The sequence below is a fragment of the Myxine glutinosa genome, chromosome 2 (assembly GCF_964187855.1).
Source record: "Myxine glutinosa chromosome 2, kmMyxGlut1.1, whole genome shotgun sequence".
NCBI lineage: Eukaryota > Metazoa > Chordata > Myxini > Myxiniformes > Myxinidae > Myxine > Myxine glutinosa.
Window position 1 is genome coordinate 139,995,932 of NC_136262.1, and position 21,399 is coordinate 140,017,330.

The 21,399-nt window shown below is 50.2% G+C and overlaps 1 protein-coding gene across 2 annotated transcripts in view; it reads left to right on the top strand.

Annotated features, from left to right (window-relative positions):
• Nucleotides 1-21,399, top strand: part of DIS3L (DIS3 like exosome 3'-5' exoribonuclease) — a 247,804-nt gene that overhangs the window by 20,739 nt on the left and 205,666 nt on the right. The window lies entirely within an intron of this gene.

A 21,399-nucleotide genomic window follows, 5' to 3' on the forward strand; every position in this document is an offset into this window, starting at 1 on the left:
CTAGAGAAGACGGGTCGCCCCCCTCGTCATAGGGGGGAGGATTAAGTCGGCCCCGCTCATCCAACCCAGAACAAGGGGTTTGGCTAAGAGAGGGCGGAGCGGGAACCCCCGAGAAAGTGCGCGAAGGTTCGGTGAGGAGACCAATATAAGCCGCCGCGGGACGCACTCCACGCTCCAGCTCTGACCCCGTCCTCTTGCTCTGACTCCGTCCTCTTGCTTGCTGTCGCTCGTTGTTGCTGGGGAGAAGGAAGACGCCTGAACGAGCAGGTGTGTGCGAGCCATCGTGCGACCAGCTGCGCTGCAGCTAAGGGGGCAGCTAAGGGGCCGCAGGCCACGAAAAGGACGCGCCAGGCAGCAATCGACGCTGGACCCTCCATTGCCTCCCAAAACAACCATCCATCCTCAAGCCATACCTGCCTGCAATATCCCCCGTGTAAGTGTGAACGTCGTCTGTCCTAATCGTTGTCCTGGGGTTAAGTAAATTGACTAGTATAAGCTAACGATTCACTGTGTGACTGCTTCTTCCATCCATTGCTTGTAAATAACTTTGATCGCTCCTTCTTTTTGCTTGTGTGTATAATAAATCCTGTTATTCCTCCGTACTCTGTCTTCTTCTCGCTTCCTTCTCTTTCGGTCGCTTTAGAGGTTTCCCGATTGGATATCTGTGGTGCGATCTGGTCAACGTTGGGGGAGTCGGGCCAATCGGGGATCCTGTAACGGTCGCGGTGGACCATCCGCTCGGCCCAAAATAACATCTAAACCGCGTCCGTAACAATATATATATATATATATATATATATATATATATATATATATATAATCGGGAGATTAAATCAGACGCGGACGTAGCTTCAGGACATCGATCTTTAATTAATGATCGACGTCCTGAAGCTACGTCTGCGTCTGATTTAATCTCCCGATTATTTATTTAATGCAAATGAGACGCCCTGCTCGTACTGTGGAGTTTCTACTATTTCTCACAGTTATATATATATATATATATATATATATATATTGTTTTGGATATGAGGATTGTGTTTTTTTTAATGGTATAAGTACATTGTAAAATATCACCCTCCGTCCTCCAGTTGTGTATAAAGGTCAACGTGCGTCCCGTAGTTGGGTCATATACAATCACGTTTAGCCAATCATAGATTCCCTGCTTGTTGATAGTTATTTCCTTATTCTGTGTATTAGGTTAAGGCTGTGTCTTCCATTAATTGACACTCCATTGCACCGAATTAAAATAAATAGATCCCCTTTCATTCCCAAAGCCCCATTCCCAGAGCCTCTATTGCCAACTGCATTCGCCGCCATTGCCCATGTGCTCCAACTCGGAGAAGAAAGGCGTGTCTCCACCTCGTAATAGAGGGGAGGAGTGAGCCAGCCCCGAACAACCAACCAAGCACGAGGGGTTTGGCTTGAGAGGGCGGAGGAAGAGCGATCGGGGAGGTTCGAAGAGGTTCAAGGGTGGGGCTATATATAACCCACGGGAGGCGCCCCCACCTCAGATGAGTCCTGAGAAAGCACACGACGTCCCCACGGCAGCACGGAGAGCGAACCATTGAGTTCTAAGAGTTGCGCCAGGGACGGCAGATGAGTAAGGGATCCCCACGTTGAGTCCCCAGAGAGTCCACCACCACCGGCTTAGAGTCCACCACCACCAGCTTGGAGACCACGCAGTTTCGACCCGCTGCGACGCGGGAGCCAAATTGCGGTGGCATCGGTGGCCGTCGAGGTCCAGCCCGATGTCCCGTGCGGGATCAAGCCCGAACCATCTGCCCCAGCTGAACCTTCCCCCCGGTCCTTCCAGTCATTCCTACCTGCAATTCCCCGTGTGAGTCTGTCTTTGTTTGTTCTGTCCCTGGGTTAATTAAGACTGTAGGTAAGCTAGAATTTTCACTGTGTCCTTCTGGTCAGTCCCTCTTTCTGCTTTATTTTATTATCCTTCCTCCTCCTTGGTTTCTTTTGATTGTAAATAGCAAATAAATAATATTCGTATTTCAAACCCTTTGGGTCTTCTTCTTCTTCTTCTTCTCATCCGTGTCGTCTTTGTCTTTTCCCTCATTGAATATCTGTGGCATGATTTGGCCAACGTTTCAGGATCGGGTCTAGTCTTGGTAAACGGCTCACGCCGCGGTTCGCTTCGCTCGGCGCAACATCCATTACGCTGCGGCCGTGAGTGGGGCATGTTCCTTCGCGGACCGGGAAGCGCTGGTATTTAGGTCATAGGACTTGTGGGCCTAAAACCATACCCAGCGCCGACCGGGCGTGGCGTCATACCCCCGGGACCACGTCGGTCCGTAACAGACGAGGGGCTTAATCCCCCCTCGAAGGGGAACCATAGGCCGACGTCGGGTTCCGCAACAATTGGTGCCGGGAGCGAGATACGGACCTGAAGCGCTTAGCGCGCTCAAATTACGAGTGGGCCGAAATTTGTTTTATAAAATCTTAAATTGAGTCGTGCCATGGACAATCAAGGCGATCGGATGCAGGTGGGGGAAATAGAAGAGGGGTTAGGGGTAACCCAGGACCAGGGGGAAGAAATGGAGGAGAGAAATGATGATGTGGTTGAGGAGGTTTCGGGCACGCAAAATGGCACCGTCGCGCACGTGGTTGAAGAGGCGCAAAATGGCGCCTCGCACGAGCGCGCGGTAGCCGATCCCGCTGTACCAGCGGGCTTTAACATGCAGCCGTTTGACATGCAGCAGTTCATGGCACGGTTCAGCGAATACATGGCAGAGTCGAAGTGCGACAACGAAAAAAGAAGCAGGGAAATGGAAAAAATGGAAAGCAGAATGATGGGGGCAATGAGGGACGAAGTGAGGGGTACCAGTGCCCAAATTGGGAAGATAGACAGCAAATTGGAGGGGTTAGACAATAAATTTGAGGGGTTAGACAATAAATTTGAGGGGTTAGACAATAAATTTGAGGGGTTAGACAACGGGATAAAAGGGGTGAAGAATGGGTTAACGGGGCTAGAAGACAAGATGGAAGGCAAATTGAGGGAAATAGGGGAGCAATCCGCCCGGGAAATCAAACAGATGGGGAACCAGATAGAGGAGGTGAAAATCGGGTTGGAAGGTAAACTGGATGCTCAGAGCGATGAATTGGGACAGATGAGGGCGGCATCTACTAAAGAAATGGAGGAGATGGGGGAGGAAGTAAGACGAGGTGTAAGCGAGGAGGTCTCGGGGGTACGCGAGGAGGTAAAGCGAGGTGAGAAGCGTATGGAGAAAGAGGTGAGAAATGGAACGGCTAGGTTACAAGGGGGGCATAGAGGATCTGACGCAGGAGGTGGAACGGCTAACGGTGTGACAAAAAGAGTTAGTGGAGCAGGTACAAAAGAACACTGCGGTACTAGGAGGGTTGAAAGCGACACAAAAAGAACTCAAAAATGACTTGATAGCGACGAAGAGGGAATGTCAGATGGTACGTGAGGGACTGACAACGAGGTTGGACGAGGTGATGGAGGCAATGGAGACAAAGGACCGGGAGGTGAGGACGCACATAGAAACGGTGAAGGTGGTGTTAGAGGACGAAATTGAGGAGACGCACCGGGAAATAAAAGAGGTGAAGCAGAAACTAGAGGAAGTGGAAGAGGGGGTGAGTGAAATTAAAAAGAGACAGAGGGAAACTAAGAGGGAGATAAAGGAGGAGGTGATGGAATATGTGCAAGATCGGTGCTCAAATCGTGATGGTGTGCTCGCTAACCAAATAAAGAGTTTGCAGGTGGCGAAGGAAGAGCGGAGACGAGGTGCCGAGGTGAGTGGCGAAATACGCGGAAATGTATATGGTGTGAGGGGAGACTCAGTCGGCTTGGGGGTTGGTTTGGACCCGGGTGTTCGTGAGAGGCCGCGGGTGAAGTGTGTGACAGGTACGGAGTGTATGGACAGAGGAGGTGTGCGAGAATGTCTGACTATGGGGTGTGTGAGGAAAAAGTGCGCGCCGAGGAGTGAGTGTGCTGTCGAGAGTGAGTTGGTCGTAGCGCATGTGCGGGGGGGCACATGGAAGCGTGGGATGGGGAGTGTTACAGGGGATGTAACGGGAGAATGCACGCCTGTGGTGAGTGTTACGGAGGGTGTAACGGGAGAGTGTGCGCAAGAGGATGCGCGAGAAAGGTGTGTAACGGACGGGTGCATGAGGAAAGAGTGCGCTGTCAAGAGTAAGGGTGAGTGCGCGACCGAGAGTGGTGGTGAAAGTAGTGAGAGTGACACGGAGCGTGAGTTGGTTGTGGCAGGTGAGAGAAGATGTACACCTGGAATGGAAGGATGCACACCTGGAATGGTAGAGCGCGTATGGGAATGCACACTGGAGTTGGTAGTGAGGCACATGGTTGGGTGTACGGAGGAGAGCACACCTGTGGTTGTCACAGAGGAGGTGACCGAGGAGGGGGCGTGAAGAGGTGTGTTGGTGAGGTGTGCGAACGACGAGTGTGTGCAAAGGTGTTCGGTGGTCAGGTGTGTGACCAAGTCTGTGAGCGGAATGAGTGTACCTGGGTGTGTAAGAGAAGGTGCAATGACAAAGAGCATGGGAACGGCTGGAATGTGTGAGCAAGGAACGGGCTGCGGGGTGTAAGCATGTGAGTGGAGCAGCGACGCTAACCGGGTTAGCGGTTCGAGCGACTTATAGCCGAAGCGGGCCTTCAGTGCGTGCTGGGCTTCGAGTGCCGCGGGAACCCGCGGCGGTTTCGAAAGAACCGCCGTGCGGGATCCACGCCGGGCCGTGCTCTGAACGGCCGCGTCCGTGCTCCACTAAGCGGAGCGGGCGGCCCGGTAGGAAGGGTCGTCATGGCGACCCCCTTTTGTTGAGGCGTTCCGGCAGGGCGAGATCGGGCCATTGGACGGCTCCGTGCCGAGATGGTGCGTTGGATCTCGGCCCGAGTAAACCTTGCCTGCACCGAATGCCGGACGCATCCAACCGCCGGCACCAATCAACCCGCATTCATTGCTTGGCTTTGCGAAGCCGAGCTTTGGAGATTAATTGGCGCACCGAGAGGCTCTTGTGAGTAGACGTGTGATGAGGATAGTGTTTTGGACCCAAAATTGAAAAACAAAATTTGATGATTGGCAAGGATTGGCAGAGTGATGATTGGTAGTAATTGGCAAATTTTTCATTGGCTGAAATTTGATGTGCCAAATTGGTAGTGAGAGATACCCGATGTGGTGGGGTGGCAACTCTGCCATCCCTCACAGCGGGGGCAAAGGAGCACTAGTTATGGGGTTTATGGCAGTGAAAACTAGCCCGGGAGGGTTAGGATATCGTGTGTAGGGACTTAGAGATTGATCATAGGTAACGCTAAGGTTAGGTAGTGACAATGATACCTGTAGTGGGGACGCAGATAGATTAGTTGGATGATAATGACGAGGGAGCGCAATAGTTTAAAGGGGCGACTGGGAAGCGCAAGTTCCAGAGGGGAGTAGTTAGATGAGATGATGCCGTGTGTTTGAGGATCGGAAGTGTATTGAGCAGGGTATGAGTAAATGATTGTGATTGTGAGTTTTATTGAGATTGCACAGGTGTGCAACTGAACAGGTGTATGGAGCAGTGTATGAGGGAGTGATGGTCATGTGTGCTGTGTTGACCAAATGGTCCAGGAAGGAAGGAGGGTGCAGGTGGCACTAGGTGATTGCACAGGTGTGCAACTGCAGGTGTATGGAGAATGGTTGTGTGAAATACATGGAGTGTGGAATATATGGAGTGTGGAATGGATGGTCATGGAGTGAGTATGGTGGGAAACAGTGGAGTGGAGTGGATGGTGCGAAGGTGTGGATGGGGGAAAGGAGGATGGACCCCCATCACGAATACCCAGGGAGGGTAGTGTAAGTGTTAGGTAGAGGGTATAGGTAAATTCTGGTTGGATATTGGCATCTGTGGTGCGTGTGGAAGAATGGAGTTTGGATGGGTGCATTAGTGTTGTGGAAATGGCTGGGCGTGTAGCCTGTTAGTATGTGTAGTTGATTGGGCACTCCACCACTGTGAGGATGTCGGCCAGGTGAGGCCGCAGGTGGGCTCTGGGAGCCGGTAGAGTTGTTGTGGATGGGGCCCGAGGATCCGGAGGATGGACCCGGGTAGCCCAGTGCCAGAGGGCACCGAGGGGTGACAGAGCCAGGAGGGGCCTTCCCCAGTTAGATAGGTTAGGGTGAGGAGCTAGGTAAGCTCGGGTGGCAACTACAGTGGTGGAGGTATGCAGGTGGGTAGACCTGCTGGGAGAGCTGCACGACCCAGCCCGGAAATTGTGCAAGGGCACCGGGAGATGAATCGGGGGAGTGAGACCCCAAATTGAGAAGCACCACAGTTTGGTCAATGGGAATTGGTTTTTAGAACCCATATAGTGTAAGTTGGCCAATGGATTGGCAGGGAAAGACCCCAGGTAGTGTAAAGTGTACTAAAGTCATTTAGAAGGTAGTTAGGATGGAGATCTCCTTGCACCATCTACATCCACTCACCTGAGGTAACGATGGAACTCCACACCATGCCATGGTTGTTTTTATTATTTGATTGTGCAAATGTTTGGAATGTGAGACGCATCATGACGTGGGTGTGACATTGTGCTTGTGTTCCATCTCTCCCTCCTTATGAGAATTGATGAGGAATTGGTGATGGCAAATTTTGAAGTAGAGGGAGTGAAGACGAATTTGGTGTAGGGGAAATATGGGGAAGATGAGACATTAGTGACGAATTTGTAATGTGTAGATTTTGTACATATGGGGTAAGGGCAAGGGTAGTGTACGTCACATGTGGGGGGGGGGGGGGGGGGGCGTACGGTAGGGACGAGCTTTTCTCCGCTCCGTCTCCATACACACCTCGCCTTGCATTGCCTTTATTGATGTGTACCCTTGTGACCTTACCCCTCGCTCACCTGTCCTTCCCCCCCCCCCTTGTCTCCCACACGAGGACTGTGCGCCACTGGGCACCGAGGGGAGCGTGCGTGAGTCCGCCATTGTGCGCCCGAAACTCTCGCAACCACAGCTGTCTGCATCGATGCACCACCTTATGGACCACATGTCTGTGGCTGAGCACCACTGATGGACCCCATGGGTTGGGGCATGGCCCCTCTGCTGGAACCGGCCATGAAGGCCCGAGATCTTGCTGGCGGACCTTGCTCACAGGGCACCTATGCCCTACAGGTGAACCACACTAGTCGGCCCTGTGGGCCATAAATAAATAACAATGGACACGTTTTGTGCTTGCTTTTATTAGTCCAAATAGGCCGCCAGCAAAGAAGCTGACAACAACAAGAAGATAACAATAGCCAGCAGAGGGAGCCGAAGAGGAAGACCAGCACCAGGGGTTTGTTGTTTTTATTTTTATTATTGAACTGCAATGACTGTGCACAGATTGGTGCTTGAGGGTGTTTTGGTGCGTTGTTGGGTGCTTCATGGTGCGTCGATGCAGAGCAAGCTGTCTCCCCCCCAAAAGAACAATCACAGGTCCTGGGTTGCCATTGTAAATAAAGATAGCGTCATTGTAAATAATGCGCCCCCACCGTTCATGTATAGTTTGAAGACCATTCCGCAATTCGGTTAGCTGTGGGCGTGAATCTGTTAGGCAGGGTGCAATGGAGCAGCGGGACATATTTATTTATGTTTTAAAACTGTCACACTCAGGGTCAGGTTAAATGTAGAGGGAACTACACCTACGTGCCACACTAAAAGTAAAGGTAATAGGCCCGGGACGTGCCTAAGAGGAGGAGGGTGCAGTGTTGTGGACATGAGGATTGTGTTTTTTTATGGTATAAGTACATTGTAAAATATCACCCTTCGTCCTCCAGTTGTGTATAAAGGTCAAAGTGCGTCCCGTAGTTAGGTCATATACAATCACGTTTAGCCAATCATAGATTCCCTGCTTGTTGGTAGTTATTTCCTTATTCTGTGTATTAGGTTAAGGCTGTGTCTTCCATTAATTGACACTCCATTGCACCGAATTCAAATAGATAGATCCCCTTTCATTCCCAAAGCCTCTATTGCCAACTGTATTCGCCGCCATTGCCCATGTGCTCCAACTCGGAGAAGAAAGGCGTGTCTCCACCTCGTAATTGAGCCAGCCCCGAACAACCAACCAAGCACGAGGGGTTTGGCTTGAGAGGGCGGAGGAAGAGCGATCGGGGAGGTTCGAAGAGGTTCAAGGGTGGGGCTATATATAACCCACGGGAGGCGCCCCCACCTCAGATGAGTCCTGAGAAAGCACACGACGTCCCCACGGCAGCACGGAGAGCGAAACATTGAGTTCTAAGAGTTGCGCCAGGGACGGCAGATGAGTAAGGGATCCCCACGTTGAGTCCCCAGAGAGTCCACCACCACCGGCTTAGAGTCCACCACCACCAGCTTGGAGACCACGCAGTTTCGACCCGCTGCGACGCGGGAGCCAGATTGCGGTGGCATCGGTGGCCGTCGAGGTCCAGCCCGACGTCCCGTGCGGGATCAAGCCCGAACCATCTGCCCCAGCTGAACCTTCCCCCCGGTCCTTCCAGTCATTCCTACCTGCAATTCCCCGTGTGAGTCTGTCTTTGTTTGTTCTGTCACTGGGTTAATTAAGACTGTAGGTAAGCTAGAATTTTCACCGTGTCCTTCTGGTCAGTCCCTCTTTCTGCTTTATTTTATTATCCTTCCTCCTCCTTGGTTTCTTTTGATGGTAAATAGCAAATAAATAATATTCGTATTTCAAACCCTTTTGGTCTTCTTCTTCTTCTTCACATCCGTGTCGTCTTTGTCTTTTCCCTCATTGAATATCTGTGGCATGATTGGGCCAACGTTCCAGGATCAGGTCTAGTCTTGGTAAACGGCTCACGCCGCGGTTCGCTTCGCTCGGCGCAACATCCATTACGCTGCGGCATTGAGCGGGGGGTGTTCCTTCGCGTACCGGGAAGCGCTGGTATTTAGGTCATCCAGCGCCGACCGGGCGTTGCGTCATACCCCCGGTCCGTAACAGACGAGGGGCTTAATCCCCCCTCGAAGGGGAACCATAGGCCGACGTTGGGTTCCGTAACTATATATATATATATATATATATATATATATATATATATATATATATATATATATATATATATATATATATATAAAAAAAAAAATATATATATATATATATATATATATATAAATAAATAAATATATATATATATATATATAAATATATATATAAATATATATATATATATATATATATAAATATATATATAAATATATATATATATATATATATAAATATATATATATATATATATATATAATATAATATATATATATATATATATATATATATATATATATTGTTACGGTACGCGGTTAAAGATGGTATGTTTGCCGAGCGGAGGCTCCGCGACCGAACAGTGCTTCCCTGACTAAAACCCGATTCACCCCAAACTTTGGACGTATCGCGCCGCAGCTACTCAATATGGAAATCTTTAAAGCGACCGAACGAGAATGAAGAAGAAGAAGAAGTACGGAGGAATAACAGGATTTATTAAGTATTTTCACAAGCCAAAGCAATGAGAGCAGTCGGTTATATACAGAAAATGGAAGGAGCAGACACACAGTGAAATCATTAGCTTACCTATTCAAGCTTAATTAATAAACCCCAGGACAACATTAAAGACAGACGGACGATCACACTTACACGGGGAAATGCAGGCAGGAAGGAATGGCTTGGAGATGGGTGGCTTTTAGAGGCAAGGAAGGTTCAGCGGGTACTGGGCACGGTCGGGCCAGAAGGCACCGCCGTCAAGAAGCCGAGCTTTGGTCCCAAACTGCACGGGCGAAGTTCCTTTCTCCGTACTGCTGCCTCGTGCGCTCCTTGCGTTGCCCCGGTCCTTTTCTCCTGCAGCGCGGCACGTCTCACGGCGGCTCGGTCACACCTGCTCGTCTCCAGCGCATCTGGACCCAGAACTCATCCCTCCTCTCAGCTCATCTCCCTTTGGGAGCATCCCGCAGCGGGTTATATAGGCCCCGCCCTTCACCCTTTTCGAACCTTCCCCAAACGTTCTCTCTCCACCCTCTCAAGCCAAACCCCTCGTTCTGGGTTGGATGAGCGGGGCCGACTTACTCCTCCCCTCTATGATGAGGTGGAGACCCGCCTTTCTTCTTCGGCGTTACCTCGTGCGTAATGGAGTCAACTGCTGCAAAGTGGACGGCAGATGAAAATGCAGCAAAGTGCAAACCTGGCACTTGGAAGCTGCCATGGGGCGTCGGAGGGCCTACTCTTATTTAATTCGGTGCAATGAAGAGTCAAACTAGTGGGAAACACATCCTTAGCCTACACAGAGAATAAGGGACTAACTATTTAAAAGGATATATCGTGTCCTGTGTGTAGGTTTATGGAATTAACTAAGACGACGAGCTGCGACCATTCTTTACATTACGAGGGTGTTACACACAACAAAACCATACTTTTCTCATTCGTTACACTTTCTCAAAATTGTTACACTTCTCAAATCCGTTACACTTCTCAAATCCGTTACACTGCACCCTCCTTTCTTCAGGCCGCGTTCGGGCCTACAAAACTTTAACTTAGTGTGACACGTAGGTGTAATTCCCTCTACAATTAACCTGACCCTGAGTGTGACAATCTTAAAACACAAATAAATATGTCCCCCTGCTGCATTGCACCCTGCCTAACAGATGTGCGCCCACAGGATAACCGAATTACGGAATTGTTTTCAAGCTATACATTTATGGTGGGGAGCATTATTTACAGTGATGTTCTTTCTTATTTACAACGCAACCCAGGACCTGTGTTTTTTTTTTTTTTTTTCTTTTTAGGGAAACAAAAAGAAGGAAATTCCTGTTGGGAGGGAGGAGACAGCACGCATTGCATCGATGCACCAGTACCAATAACACCAAAGCACCCAAAAGCACCCAAGAGCACCAACCAGTGCACAGTCATTACTGTTTGTAATAAACACACAAAAAAAAACAACTGGTGGTGGTCTTCTTCTTCTCTGCTGGGCCGATGTTCTTCCCGATGTCTTCTTGTTTCATGCGGCCTACTTGGAAATATAGAAAGCACAAACCGTGTCCATTTTTATTTAGGGCCACAGGGGCCAACTAAGGGTGGTCCACCTGTTTGGCATAGGTGCCACCTTACCGAGGTCCGCAAGCAAGATTCCCTGGCCACTATGGCCGGTCTCCAACAGAGGTGCCCTGCCCCAGAACCTGGGGTCCATAAAGTGGTACTCGGCCGCAGAACAGCGGTCCATAAAGTGGTACATCAATGCAATGCATGCTGGTTGAGGGTCCTGGCACACAAGACGACCTCCGCACGCTCCCCTCAACACCCAGTGGCGCACAGTCCTCAGGTGGGAGACAAAAGGGGGAAGACAAATGAGCGAGGGGTAAGGTCACAAGGGTACACATCAATAAGGCAATGCAAGGCGAAATGCGTACGGAGAGCGAAATGAGAAAGCTCGTCCCTACCGTACGTCACCCCCCCCTGTCACCTACACTACCCTTGCCCTTACCCCATATTTACAAAATCTACACATTTACAAATTCGTCACTACTGTCACGTCTTCCCCATATTTCTTCGACACCAAATTCGTCTTCACAATCCCACTATCCCAAATTTGCCATCACCAATTCATCATCAATCCTCATAAGGAGGAAGATATGGCACAACAAAGCACAATGTCACACCCACGTCATGATGCGTCTCACAATCCAAACATCTGCATCATAAAAATAATAAAAACAACCTGGCATGGTGTGGAGTACCTGTCACCCCAGGTGAGTGGATGCAGATGGTGCGAGGAGACTTCAATCCTAACTATCCTCTAAATGACATTAACACACTTTACACTACCCGGGGTCTTTCCCTGCCAATCCATTGGCCAACTTACACTATGGGTTCTAAAAACCAAATTCCCATTGACCAAACTGTGGTGCTTCTCAATTTGGGGTCTCACTCCCCCGATTCATCTCCCGGTGCCCTTGCACAATTTCTGGGCTGGGACGTGTAGCTCTCCCAGCAGGTCTACCCACCTGCACACCTCCACCACTGTAGTTGCCACCCGAGCTTACCTAGCTCCTCACCATAACCTATCTAATTGGGGAAGGCCCCTCCTGGCTCTGTCACCCCTTGGTGCCCTCTGGCACTGGGCTACCCGGGTCCGTCCTCCGGATCCTCAGGCCCCATCCACAACTACCGGCTCCCAGAGCCCACCTGCGGCCTCACCTGGCCGACATCCTCACAGTGGTGGAGTGCCCAAACCAACTACACACACTAACAGGCTACACGCCCAGCCATTTCCACAACACTAATGCACCCATCCAAATACCATTCTCTCACCCGCACCACAGATGCCAATATCCAACCACAATTTACCTATACCCTCTACCTAACACTTACACTACCCGCCCCGGGTATTCGTGATGGGGGTCCACTCTTCCCCCATTCACACCTTCGCACCATCCACTCCACTCCACAATTTCCACCATACTCACTCCACGACCATCCATACCAATACTCCATTTATTCCACACTCCATGTATTCCATACACCTGTTGGTGCACACCTGTGCACTCACACCTGGTGCCACCTGCACCCTCCTTCCTTCCTGGACCGGTTGGTCAACACAACTCATCTCACTATCACTCCGTCATACACTGCTCCATCCACCTGTCCAGTTGCACACCTGTGCAATCACACCTGTTCAATCACACCTGTTCCTTACAATACACTTCTCACTACACCTCCAACACTCACACGGCATCATCTAACTAACTACTCCCCTCTGAAACTTGCGCTTCCCAGTCGTCCCTTTAAACTATTGCGCTCCCACGTCATTATCATCCACACTAAACTACCTGCGTCCCCACTACAGGTATCAGTCACTAACTAAACCTTAACGTTACCTAATGTCATCTTCTCGGGCCCTACACACAATATCCTAACCCACCCGGGCTAGTTTTCACTGCCATACACCCCATAACTCTATTGCTCCTTTGCCCCCCGCTGTGAGGGATGACAGAGTTGCCATCCCACCACATCGGGGGCGTTCCACTACCAATTTTGCTCACCAAATTTCAGCCAATCAAAAATTTTGCCATTTACTGCCAATTCTACTCACTATTATAAATTTCGTATCAAAACACTATCACTATCACCATCATCACAGTCCGCTATATCCTAGCCTCGGTGCGTCATGACGTCATTAAACTCGGCTTCGTAAAGCCGAGCAATGAATTCGGGTGGTTTGGTCGCCTGCAGGTTGAATCCGTCCGGCTTTCGGTTCAAGGGAGGTGGTTTGGTCGGGCCGAGATTCCATGCACAATCTCGGCGTGGCACCTTGCGGTCCCGGGCCCGATGGCTCAATCTCCCCCGGTCGGAACCCCGTCCCCACGAGGGGGCACCGTTCCGCTTCCTCCCACTCGCCCTTGAACCGGACCGGTCGCCTGGCCCGACAAGGCCCGGACTCGACCGTGCAGGGCGGGGCCAAGCCCGAATCGGCAACGACGCTTCGAAGAGAAACGACGCAGCTTCGATCCGCGCCGGGCCTCGCACCCAACAAAGCACACCGCGCCCCGAGTGCTCGCATCGGCTATCCGTCGCCCTAACCGCTAACCCGGTTACAGTCGATGCTTCACCGGCATGCTCACACGCATACGCTACCCCTTTCACCCTCACAAAACCCGGCGTTCCAACGCCGTCCGTACATTCCACCAACGCTCTCCCTGTTACACACCACACCTCTCGCGCACACTCTTGCGCACACCTCGGTCCACACCTCTCCTCCGTTACGTCCTCAGTAACACTCACCATGGGCGTGCACTCTGGCATCCACCCACTAACGCGCTCAGATGGGCTCTCCCACACTCGCGCTACCACCAACCCAGGTGTGCTTCCTCGCACACCCTCGACCATTCCAAGCGTGCATTCTCGCACCCGCTCCACCACCAACTCACTCTCCGGGTCACTCTCAGCCTCGCACGTACACTCCGACGTGCATTCTCGCTCGCACTCGGTTTCACACTCGCGCTCCGGTGTGCCCTCTCGCACCTGCACCATCACCAACTCACTCTCCGTGTCACACTCCGTACACCCCGACGTGCATTCTCGCTCGCACTCGGTTTCACACTCGCGCTCCGATGTGCCCTCTCGCACCTGCGCCATCACCAACTCACTCTCCGTGTCACACTCCGTACACCCCGACGTGCATTCTTGCTCGCACTCGGTTTCACACTCGCGCTCCGATGTGCCCTCTCGCACCTGCGCCATCACCAACTCACTCTCCGTGTCACACTCCGTACACCCCGACGTACATTCTCGCTCGCACTCGGTTTCACACTCGCGCTTCGTAACACGCTCACCCCTTGACGCACACTTTTTATTGCTCTCACTCCCTGTGTCACACTCCGTACACCCCGACGTGCATTCTCGCTCACACTCGGTATCACACTCGCGCTTCGTAACACGCTCACCCCTTGACGCACACTTTTTTTCCACACGCGTGCCATTTCCACTCACACGGGACCCTTCACCAACGCCCGGATGCTTCCTCGATCCCAAGCGCGCGAAAATTCTTTTGTCGCCAAACATCCTCTTACAAAATCTCCCCGCACAATATACAGCACGACTCACCTGGGGGAGCCTTTTCTCCACGCGCACCTGCAAACTTCCATTCGGGTTAAGCACAGCATCGTGATGTGAGCAGGGACTTTGCACATTTTCCATTTCTCCCTGCAATTCCCGGGCTACCTCCGTCATCTCTTCAATTTTAATTCCCAGCACTGCTTTTTCGTTATTCACCTCGACGACCGTTGGCTTTAATAAAACACCCTCTACCTCATCGGTCGCCGGCTTTTCCAAACCCCGTGTCGCGATTTCTACCCCCGTCATTGTACCCGTGCTTTTCTCCGCTTCGCTCAACCGGCGCTTCTCGACCCGCGTTACCTCCTCGTGCAACCCTGGGACCCCTTCGCCCAACTTGCGGTCTCTGTCCCTCTGCTCCCTTTCCTCCCTATCGGCCCTCATTCCGTTCGTTATTTCTTCAGTTCTTTCTTTTAGTTCCTTAGTCATTTGAACACCCATGTTGTTAATTTCCCTGGTGGATATGAGCCCCTGGGCATACATTTTGTTTTCTTCATCCCACTGGGTCAAAAATTTCAACAAATTTGCAAGAAATGGATCCCAGGCCGTTGGCACCGCGGGCTCGGCTGCCGCGCGCTCGTACGAGGCGCCTTTTTGCGCGCCTGAAACCTCGTGCGCGAGAGCGCCATTTTGTGCACCTGATACCCCCTCAACCACACCTTCTTTACTCTCCTCCACCATTTTCCCCTCTTCTTCCCTGGGGTCCTGGGTCGATTCTACCCCGTTTATCTCTCCCACTGACATCCCGTCGCCTTGACCAGCCATGGCACGATTTCAAAATTCGGGTTTTCCTTTAAAAACAAAACAATTTCCAGCTGCTTGTAATTTTGAGCGCGTTAAGCGCGCTTCGGGCCTCGTATCTCACTCCCCGACACCAATTGTTACGGTAACAAGTGAATCCTCTTGGATTGCGCTGAGGTTCGGGCTTGGAATTTCTAGGAGGAAGTATAATTTGTATGCAATGAAAGTACATGTAATATGGGATCGAGTAAGATCGAGTAAGCTTCACCAGTGCGCGTGCGTGAATTTACGTCACGTCGGCAGCGAGAAGGCGTTCCCCAACACGAACCAATCAGGAACTGCCACGCCCACTTATATGATCTCCGAATTCCTGTGACAGGAATTAGCGTTACACTGGCTGGAAGTCAATCGCTAAAGGCGCTTCCTCAGCGCCAATCACCAGTGCGCGTGCGCGAATTTACGTCACGTCGGCAGCGAGAAGGTGTTCCCCAACACGAACCAATCAGGAACTGCCACGCCCACTTATATGATCTCCGAATTCCTGTGACAGGAATTAGCGTTACACTGGCTGGAAGTCAATCGCTAAAGGCGCTTCCTCAGCGCCAATAACACAATTGGTGTCCAGAATTTGGGCTAAATAAATTTAGTCCCAGGTTCGAATCCCAACTCCTGACTCCAATTGTTACGGTACGCGGTTAAAGATGGTATGTTTGCCGAGCGGAGGCTCCGCGACCGAACAGTGCTTCCCTGACTAAAACCCGATTCACCCCAAACTTTGGCCGTATCGCGCCGCAGCTACTCAATATGGAAACCTCTAAAGCGACCGAACGAGAATGAAGAAGAAGAAGAAGAAGTACGGAGGAATAACAGGATTTATTAAGTATTTTCACAAGCCAAAGCAACGAGAGCAGTCGGTTATATACAGAAAATGGAAGGAGCAGACACACAGTGAAATCATTAGCTTACCTATTCAAGCTTAATTAATAAACCCCAGGACAACATTAAAGACAGACGGACGATCACACTTACACGGGGAAATGCAGGCAGGAAGGAATGGCTTGGAGATGGGTGGCTTTTAGAGGCAAGGAAGGTTCAGCGGGTACTGGGCACGGTCGGGCCAGAAGGCACCGCCGTCAAGAAGCCGAGCTTTGGTCCCAAACTGCGCGGGCGAAGTTCCTTTCTCCGTACTGCTGCCTCGTGCGCTCCTTGCGTTGCCCCGGTCCGTTTCTCCTGCAGCGCGGCACGTCTCACGGCGGCTCGGTCACACCTGCTCGTCTCCAGCGCATCTCCTGGACCCAGAACTCATCCCTCCTCTCAGCTCATCTCCCTTTGGGAGCATCCCGCAGCGGGTTATATAGGCCCCGCCCTTCACCCTTTTCGAACCTTCCCCAAACGTTCTCTCCGCCCTCTCAAGCCAAACCCCTCGTTCTGGGTTGGATGAGCGGGGCCGACTTACTCCTCCCCTCTATGATGAGGTGGAGACCCGCCTTTCTTCTTCGGCGTTACCTCGTGCGTAATGGAGTCAACTGCTGCAAAGTGGACGGCAGATGAAAATGCAGCAAAGTGCAAACCTGGCACTTGGAAGCTGCCATGGGGCATCGGAGGGCCTACTCTTATTTAATTTGGTGCAATGAAGAGTCAAACTAGTGGGAAACACATCCTTAGCCTACACAGAGAATAAGGGACTAACTATTTAAAAGGATATATCGTGTCCTGTGTGTAGGTTTATGGAATTAACTAAGAGGACGAGCTGCGACCATTCTTTACATTACGAGGGTGTTACACACAACAAAACCATACTTTTCACATTCGTTACACTTCTCAAATCCGTTACACTTCTCAAATCCGTTACAATATATATATATATATATATATTGTTGCGGTTTTAGGACCCCTCACTTGTAAATACTTGTAAATAATTCTCTTCATTAAATAAGGTCGCACCCATAGTTGGTCCACAAGCAACACGTAGGACACCATAGGACTTTAGTTATTTCCTTAATATGTGTTTCAGATAAGGCTGTGTTCCCAATAGTTGAATCTGCGTTGTATTAATTAAATAAGATAGGTCCTTTTCAATTCCATTCATTTTGCGGCTTGACTCTCTCCAAATTCTATTACACGCCTTTTGTTAGCAGCGTTCGCTGCCTCGCTGAGCTTCTGCCCAAGCGCCGCCATTATGCAAGCGGTCAAGCTTGGAGAAGAAGGGGGCGGAGCGCCCAGAACGAGGCATGGCCCTGTTAGGGGCAGAGCCGGTGAGCCCCCGCTAACCAACCAGGGCTGATGTGAGCTCACCGGTGGGCAGAGTGCGAGAGTACGCGGCTTGATTTTAAAGCGCACCATATAAGCGCAAGCACGGCGCCTATACACAGAGAAGTGCTGAGAGGAGGAGGTGCTAAGAGAGAGAAGCGCTGAGAGGAGAGAAGTGCTGAGAGGAGGAGGTGCTGAGCAAGATAAGAGAGAGACGTGGGGGTGCTCGCATTGCTGCAATAGGCTCTGGCCCTCTAGACCCCTATTGTTGCCGGTTGTTGAGCCCGTTTGTACCAGATGCGCAAGGAATCGTTAAGCGACGCTGAACACCTGAGAAGCCGAGTAAGGAGGTCACGAGCAGAGAACTGCGCATACAGACTTGCGAAGGACTACCCCCCCCCCCCCCGCCATATGTAAGGTCCGATCGCGCGCCAGCGACACGCAAGCTGCCTCCCATTCTTCAGCCTGGACCGGAGCCGGACCTCAATGCCCTACCATCTGCCTGGACCTTCCTCCCCGACCATCTGCCTGGACCCTTCTCCTCCTGCCACTACCCTCCCGTGTAAGTCTGTCTGTTTGTTTGTCCTGGGGTTAAGTAAGACTGTATTGGTAAGGTTGCCCTGTGTCCTGCTTCTTCTTCTTCTTCTTGTATATTATTTTCCTTTCGTTTCCTCTTTGGGTTTTTGTATAGAATTAAATAAACCCTTATTTGTTCTTCCTTTTACTCTGGTTTCCTCTATTCGATCGTTTGCGTCCTTTCCCAATTGAGTACCTGTGGCACGATTTCGGAACCACTCAGGATCGGGTTAGTCTTTTGTTAAAGGCTCGGGCTTCGGATTGCTAAACCGCCCGGCAATTTCCATCTTGTCCGCGGTCCGAGCGGGAGTTATCTCCCTGCTTTGCGGTCGGATTGGCACTCAGGTATTTGGGACTCCATTGACCAATCACCTTGGCCAATCTCGACCGGCAAGGAGCGTTATAATTCCCAGGATTGGGGGACGGCCAGCTTAAAAGACAACGGGATTAACCCCCCCTTGGTAAGGGGAGAGCCGACCCCCCGAATCCGCAACAATATATATATTGTTACATTTGTCGGGGGTCGACAATGATTGCCCTTGAGCCAGGTAGAGTGTATAGATTGGTGTGCTCCAACTGTTGCGAAGAAGAAGAAGAAACCTCGATGTACCATAAGTAGGGATGCGGTCGACCGTGTGTCGTGGGGCTTGTTAAATATCGAGGGATTGTGGGTAAATTAATCCCCTATGTGTGGTTGCCTCTGTAATCTATTCCTTTGTTGTCCCCCGTCGCACCGCGGAGCGAAAGGGGGACTATGGTTTTCCCGTGCGTGCGTGCGTACATGCGTGCGTGCATGCATGCATGCCTAAGCGAAGGACCGAATTCTAATTTGGTGTGGGTGCAACCCACGTCAAAATCCAAGATGGCCACCACCATGTATGTCTGCACCGGGTGTATCTAGGCATAAGGAAGATCGCTATTGAAAATTGGGTCGCCACGTCAAAATCCAAGATGGCCGCCACCATATATATGTCTGAACCTTGTGAGCGAAATATCTTGAAAAATAAACGAACTACTAACTTCTAATCTGGTGTGTGGGTGACAAGCACCCGACTTAAACGACAGACAAGGGAGGATATAAATGAAAGGAACCGTTGTTTATGTGGTGCGGCTTATCTCTGTCTGCAGTGTCGGGGTTCGTCAGGCTAGAGCACGTCGACTGAACACGGCTCCGATTGGCGGGACGGAGGCCTCGGCGTGCGCTGCTGGGCCCGCGTATTCTGCAGAGCGGCAAGCCTCGCCCCTGCTTCTCCACGCTGCAGTGGCAAGCCGCGCCAGTACGCCCGTCGCTCGCACTGAGAACCCAACTCTTCGTGCTCGCTCAAACGTCTCTCCACCAAAGTCCGAAGGCAAGACAATCCAGCGGAACGTAACGGAAGTCCAGGGCAGGTAGAAGGTCCAAGCGCAAGTGAGCAGTCCAAACCGAGAGCACAAAGGGAGAGAGAAAATGTCGGTCTCTCCTTACTTTTATTGATCCCCCTTGCCCGGCCAATCAGCTGGCTCCTTATTGTCTGTGGGCTTCAGCTGCGTGCCGATTGGCCCTCCCTACCAGTGATGTGATCTCCCCATCAAACCCTTTGCCAATCCATCGCGAGGTGGGCGTGGCCTCAGCCTGCCTAAGCAATGTTTGTCTCCAAGTCGGTGCAATGCGTGAGTGCTTCTGTGTTGCCATTTCTCTCAGATGGCTGAACAGATCTTAATCAAACTTTCAGAGGTTCATTCGTGAGTGCCAGGGAGTGCTTTGGGCAAATAATTATTTGAAAAATTTGAAGATGTTTTTTGTTTTTTTTTGAAAAGACTTTTTTTATTATTTTAAAAAATCGCTCCATGGTGCCTGATATATTATTACAATTTCCCTTATTTGGTGTAGGTAGGGAAATGTTTTACTTTTAGGCACCGACAAAAAAATAGAAAAAAAACCATGTTGATTTCTTTAAAATACCAACAGGATTAGAACATCACCGGGCAATGCCAGGTACTCCTGCTCGTCCAGGCATAAGTAAAATCATAGAATCCATCATTGTAATCAACATTGTCTTTCCTTTTCTCAATGGTTTGATCTCTGGTCGCCAATTTGAATTCCATACTTGTCATTGAACTTTGGGTATTTGTGAGATGTTCAGAAAGTTGTAATAAACAAGAAACCCATTATAGTCCAAGGGCCGATGCAACACAACAAGATTTTCGGTGCCAGTTTTTGATAATCGTGTGATGTGCAGCGGTTGTGGTCGTCAACTAGTTTTTGATAATCATGTAATGTGCAGCGGTTGTGGTCATCAACTAGTTTTTGATAATCATGTAATGTGCAGCGGTTGTGGTCATCAACTAGTTTTTGATAATCATGTAACGTACAGCGGTTGTGGTCGTCAACTAGTTTTTGATAATCATGTATGTGCAGCGGTTGTGGTCATCAACTAGTTTTTGATAATCATGTAATGTGCAGCGGTTGTGGTCATCAACTAGTTTTTGATAATCATGTAATGTGCAGCGGTTGTGGTCGTCAACTAGTTTTTGATAATCATGTAATGTGCAGCGGTTGTGGTCGTCAACTAGTTTTTGATAATCATGTAATGTGCAGCGGTTGTGGTCATCAACTAGTTTTTGATAATCATGTAACGTACAGCGGTTGTGGTCGTCAACTAGTTTTTGATAATCATGTATGTGCAGCGGTTGTGGTCATCAACTAGTTTTTGATAATCATGTAATGTGCAGCGGTTGTGGTCATCAACTAGTTTTTGATAATCATGTAATGTGCAGCGGTTGTGGTCGTCAACTAGTTTTTGATAATCATGTAATGTGCAGCGGTTGTGGTCATCAACTAGTTTTTGATAATCATGTAATGTGCAGCGGTTGTGGTCATCAACTAGTTTTTGATAATCATGTAATGTTCAGCGGTTGTGGTCATCAACTAGTTTTTGATGATCATGTAATGTGCAGCGGTTGTGGTCATCAACTAGTTTTTGATAATCATGTAACGTACAGCGGTTGTGGTCAACTAGTTTTTGATAATCACGTAATGTGCAGCGGTTGTGGTCATCAACTAGTTTTTGATAATCACGTAATGTGCAGCGGTTGTGGTCGTCAACTAGTTTTTGAGGTGCTTCGCCGACCATTGTAACGGTTCAACATGTTCAACTTTTACAACCAGTTATTTGCGACAGTTGTGCATCATCATGTGGTGTGTGGCATTCTTGGACAATCGCCCACACGTCGAAATGTATTGACCAATTAAATTTCACCTTTCAG